Below are 6,000 nucleotides of genomic sequence, written 5' to 3'. Positions count from 1 at the left end.
GAAAGAGTACTTGTTTCTAGAAGATGTGCTGGAGTTTTTTGTCCTCCATTTCTGAAAAATGAAGTGGGTTGAGAAAGAGCTAGTCAGGCTGTTGATTCACAGCCTTGCATGTGTGTCTGTGTGTATTAGGTAGGCCTCACAATATGAGCTAATGAAGAAATAATGTGTCTGCTGATGAGTTCATACTTGGACTTCCTAATTCATCACTTAATAGGTTTCTGTGGTACTTTCCTCTTCATGATGAGTGGTTTTCTGGTAGTCCTTTCTTTTGTAAAGTTTAATAATGTGAAAATCACCACCATAGTTCTGTCCCTCCTGTGTTGCATATTCGTGGGGAGGTTGGTATGAATGGCACAAGGTGAGGCTGCCTTGTGACTGAAGGAACAAGCCACCTGGAAGAGAAGGAAGGCATAATGAACTCGATGACCTCAGACATTGATGATGGGCCTTGCCTGGCCATACTCTAGGTTTTGGGTGTGTAGGCAGAGTATTGAGGTTCTATTTTATAAGAAACACAGTATAAACACAACTTTCGGGCACTAGCAATTTAGGAAGACTTTAGCAGAGGAAATCCATCATGAAGAAGGTATCCAGTTGACTTTGTTTGTTATACAATGATTTAATTTCCCTGGGAAAAAGCACTCCCTAGTCACAAATTGCTTGGCTTCAAAAGGCTGTGTTGTGGGACTAGCAGGTGGTGTGGTCATTGAGGCACTGCTCACACATGGCGGACTGCAGTTTAAGTCCCAGACCTGGTAGCTTGAAAATCACGCTGGGCATGTGTGTGTGTGTGCCCTAAATCCCTAGAGGAGAAAGGAGGAGAAGGGATTGAAGCATGGCTATCCTCCCAGAGAGGTGGTTTCACTTTTCTTCTCTCTGTCTCTCTCTGGTGAGCACATGTACCCTATAGTAAGAACCTTTATAATAATAAGACTTTGTTGTTGTATGTCCTTGGGAGCAACTAAGAGCTTGCCTGGTTGATAGTTTTGTGGAAGAGACTGGAAAACATTGGAACATCCTATTCAGGCCCGTGGTGCTCCTCTTTTCACCCTGACCTGTGCCTTTTGCCCTGAGCCCATGACTGATGCCATCTGTTGGTGGCCTGCAGAGCTGTCTGTCACAATATGGGCTTCACTCCAGCTTTGTCACATGTGAACATGGTACACGTTGGAAAGTTCTGAACCTAGAAAGTTGATCCCAAAGCACTCAGAATGGTTCATGCATGACCTGCGTCTTGCCGGTGCCCTTTTGTGATCTGATGACTTGTGTGACACGTCGTCAGTGCCCTCGGAAACGGAGGAGAACAGATGAATCTTCTCCAGTCAGAACTGCTCAGGGATTTAAAAAACTTCCATTTTGGACAGGAGGGGCAGTGATTTTGGTAAGATTGTGGTCTAGAGGTTAGACCTTGTGACTGGGAGTCTTGGCCAACGGGGCCAAGTTTTTCCCTTAAAACCTGAGTCTGACAGAGACGAGTCAGCCTAAAACACGGCTTTTGGGCCACCGAACACACTTTTCTTACATGATTGTGTTTGGCTGTTTGGATTTAAGACTCAGCCAAGGGAGAGCATCCTGTTCGTGATTTTGGAAGCCTTGTTAAACTTTGATTCGTGAAGCCTGGAGTTGCCAATCTGCAGTCCGTGGGCATAGACCAGTTTGCCACCTGGTTTTGTGTGACTTGGGAGCTTAGAATGACTTTTATTACTTTTAAATGGCTGGGAAAAAAATCAAGAGAAGAATCCCATTTCCTGACACATGAAAGTTATATGAAATTCAGATTTCAGTGTTCTGAAGTCAGGTTGTACTGGAACATAGCCAAGCACTGTACATACGTGCATTGCCTGTGGCTGCTTTTGAGTTACACGAGACTTGAGTAGCTGTGATATAGATGGCATGGGCTGACAGGAATGGCATGGGCCACCAAGCCTAAGATATTTACTGTCTGTGGTATTCCAGGAAAAGTTTGCATCCCTGTCCTGAACAGATGCCACTTGCCTGTCCAGTCGCATCTATGAGTGAGAGAGGAAGTGCTGGGAAGCTGTGCTGGTGTTTTTCAAGGATGTGAAGTTTCCTGGCAACTTTGCCATCACCACCCCTACCCCCACCCCCACCCCCACCACTGTCCTTTGAGTTCGCTTGTTTGTTTAGAAGAGAGATTTGTACAAAGCCCTCTGCAGCAGCCATGAAGGTGGCATGTTCTCTAAGCAGTCCCTCCTTGCCGTCCTGGGTCCTGATGGTGGGTTCACAAGGGTGGAGGTGCCTTTGTGGGACAGGCTCTATCAGGCTGGCCTTAGTAGCTGACTTGCCCCTGCAGCTAGTTTTCTGAAGGAACCTTCTGATTTCAAAGATCCTCTGGGGTTGTTTTTCTTTCCCCCTTTTTATTGGGGGAGGCAGAGAAGACAAGAAATTAGAGATGCTTCCCTTTTTCTTTTTGCTGACAATTTCACAAGCATTTTCAGCTTTGATTCCTTCCAGGTTCTGGGTGTTGTATATATTTCGAGACTTTGCCCACAGGTCCATAGCTTAACTTAAGCTCTCTGAGACATATCATAAAATATGATTCGAGGAAAAACTCTAATGGGCCGTGATCAGAACATTATTATTAAACAAAGGATGAAATGTTTAAGCCGTGATGGCCTTATATTTTTTTTTACAAAATGAAAGTTGAGCAGACTCCATTTCAACAGTTTTCAATGCAGCAATTCCCACAGCCCTGTTTGATTGCAGTTTGTTGAAAAGTTTAATGTTTTTGTAGGCAATTCATAATTTCCACGTTGAGCAGCCTAAGAGGAAGAGAGCTGGAGCCCAGTGTTGTTTTTATAGTGGGATGGTGGGAAATTTTTTTTTTCTTCCCCAAAAGGATATAAAACCGAAGTCTAATTGTTGGGAAAATGTGGCGCAGTGTTCCAACCGTTTTGTAAATCTGAGATGCCGCCTCATTCAGGTCTTCCTTTAGCACCCAACAGAATAGAATTTCCTGCTGCTTAATGTCTCCAGGAAGGAACAGATTTTCCTCTAGCCTGTAATAGTATCTCACTTCCTTTTTCTTCTCTTTATTTATTTATTTTCCCTATTAATAAGAACCAATTGTAGAAGATGAAGGAAACTGGGAAACCCATCACTTTGGGAGGAGGTTAATAACTTCCTTTTAAAAATCCTGACATAATATGTATTTCCCCAAAAGGAACCTCTTCTGCTAAATGCCAGTTAAGATTCAAGGGACAGACATGGGTTTGTGGGTACGCAGCCATTTGGTGGCATCAAGTTGCACTGGGGCTGTCTTTGCGAAGTCCCTGCAAGTCGGCAGGTCCGGGCTGTCTTCCTTCACCATCTGGATTTGGTTAGCTCTCTCTGGGCAGTGGGGCCGAGACTCATTTCCTCCAACCAGTAATGTTATATAGGCAGTGATCCTGGGCTGCCCTAACATAATTGAAAATTATGTGTATTGTAGGCTCGGAGCGCTGAAATGTAGGCTCATAAAAATATGTGGTGCAGGTAGCCTACGGAGATTGGATATGGCACACAATGAAGCTTTTATGTAAAGTAAGAATTATAAGCCTCTGCATTCATATTGCATTATGGCTATGACAGTTCTCGTGAGTGGTCCTCGGCAGGTCTGTCACCTTAAACAAAGCCTAAATTTCCTAATTCTGTGGAGCTGGTATTTGGATGCAGTCAAATCAGTTTTGCAGGTGGCCAGAGATGAAAACTTGACCCCTAATCAGCCCTCCCTTCTGAGGGTAGTAGCATGGGGTGTAGGTGTGTGCCGACTCAGCTTGGCATTTTTGTTCATGGGTTTTTCACGGGGTTTTATGAGATGGCGAGGTGACTGTTGGCGGGAGTCTATTTTGGTCAACCTCAAGGAAATGACTCTATTGAGTGGTTTTGACCAATGCAGCCCATATATTTATGTGGCAAGTGGGAATGGGAAGAAGTTGGGGGTGAGACAGGGCAGAATAGATTTCCATAGCCTTCTAACTTGGGTTACAAGGCTGAGGGAGACCTAGGAAACATTTATTTCAGTGGTTGTCCACTTGGGGTGATACTGCCCTCAAGGAAAGTATTTGGAAATGGCTTGATCATAAGGGTGACTTGGGGGTTCCTGCTGGTCTTTTCACTGTCTGGAGACCTGGAAGCCTAGATGGCCTTTAATGTTTGAGACCTACCTCCTCCCACAGCCCCACTGGGTTATAGGGTAGTCCCTTGGATTTACAGATGAAAATTGAATAGTCATAGAATGAGTGGGATTCGATGCAAGGTCTTGTGGTTATCCAGACCTGGTAAGAAGTTTCTCACTGCAGGAGGCTTCTGTGGAAAAGCCCTACAATTGTGAAAGATACACCTCTATCAATAGCTTGGAAAAATTGGCAAGTAGCTCACACATTAGGCTCTTCCAGCTTTAGGTATAGCTGAGTTTGATTTTAATTCACCGAATGGTTATGTCTTTGAGAAACCCAGGGACTGGCTTGGGAATGGCTTTGGCCCTTCTGTCTCTTGTGGGATTTTGTGCAAATCTTTCTTTCTAAAATGGCTATTGCCATCTTTTTCTTTCTACTGATTTTTTTCCTGACTTACCAAGACCTAGTGTGTGCAGCCTTCTCTAGATTATTTTCCCAGAAAGTCTGTCTTCTTTCTTGCCGTTCCCTGGGCAGGAGTCCTCGAGTCTCTCTGCATTCTGTTAATTGCTTGACTCACCTGTGTATGGGTTGGCTTCCTCACATGTATAAGCTCCCTGGGGGCTGACCTCTTTATACCACCAGGATGCTTAGTCAAAAGGCTGTGCACAGAGCCTGCTTTCATCAGTGTTCATTGAGTACAGTTTTCTGTAGAATTTCTACTAAACTAGCCATTTGTTTTCCTTTGGGTTTCTGAAACAATCAAAATGGCTTTTATATATCCTCCAAACCTTAACTGACTCATTAATCAGTCAGCCTTTGGACATATGACGACTTGTAGTGCTGTCCTTCTAAATCTCATGTCTAAAAGTTTGTCTGGTTGTCTAAAGTCCCCCTGAGTGAAACTGTCATAATGTCATAATACCAACAAAAGTCAAATGCCTGGGAGTCGCTTAAACAGGTGCTGAATAGCTCTGTACTGTCACCTCACCGTAGTTTCCCTTATCCACAAAATGGGGAAAACTGAAGTATCACGTTCAACAGATTAGTTCCCTTGTGCTGTGGATTCATTTCCTATCTCAGAGAAAAGCAGGAGTAGACATTTTTTTATCAGCTCTGGTGAACCTGTGCATATTTAAGAAATTCTCTCCGTGTGTGTGTGTGTGTGTGTGTGTGTGTGTGTGTTGAGATGAATGTATCCATTGCCTTGTGCCCTGGATGTGTATTTTATTATTTTTTTTCTTTAGAGGTTTTTGCTATAGGACATGTGCGCTCGCCAGACAGAGAGAGACAGAAAGCGAGAAATCACCCCCCAGGGGGGATGGCCACGCCGCAATCCCTTCTCCTCCATTCTTCTCTCAGGATCTTGGGCACACACGCACATGCGCCCGGCGTGAGTTTTAAGCCACCGGGTCCGGGACGCAAACCGCGCGGTTGACTACATGGTAGTCCAGCAACATAGCCATTACACTAACTGCTGGTCCCTGGATGTGTATTTCTTGCCAAGAAGTTGTTTCGTGTGATAAGCCTTAGAGTTGGAGGAGGAGTTCTTTGCTCACCCTACTCGAGTAGCTTCTACTGCGTAAAGGACAGTTGTATATATGTACTCAACTGTCTTTAAAGTTAAGGATGATGGCATTTTAAAAAATGAAGGTCACTAAAAGAGCAGATTTAGAATTAATGGTCTCGTAGGATGTTTCTGTCTTGAGATGTGTGCTTGCTTGCTTCCTTAAGGAATAGCTCTCTGTTCCCGTTCTTCCTTCTGCTCCATTCCCTTCCAAGTTAGGTGGTATTAATAAAGTCATTGTATCTGAAGCCACCTATAGTTTGAATGCCAAGATCAAACTACAGTTGCTAGTAATGTGGATGTTCTATATACATGCCT

The 6,000-nt window shown here is 44.2% G+C and overlaps 1 protein-coding gene across 8 annotated transcripts in view; it reads left to right on the top strand.

Annotated features, from left to right (window-relative positions):
* Window positions 1-6,000, top strand: part of TCF7L2 (transcription factor 7 like 2) — a 217,233-nt gene that overhangs the window by 77,179 nt on the left and 134,054 nt on the right. The gene's annotated exons all lie outside the window — the stretch shown is intronic.

This window comes from Tupaia chinensis, unplaced genomic scaffold, assembly GCF_000334495.1.
Source record: "Tupaia chinensis unplaced genomic scaffold, TupChi_1.0 Scaffold140534_1, whole genome shotgun sequence".
Classification (NCBI taxonomy): Eukaryota; Metazoa; Chordata; class Mammalia; order Scandentia; family Tupaiidae; genus Tupaia; species Tupaia belangeri.
The sequence above is the reverse complement of the archived record's forward strand: the minus strand, read 5'-3'. Positions and strand labels throughout refer to the sequence as shown.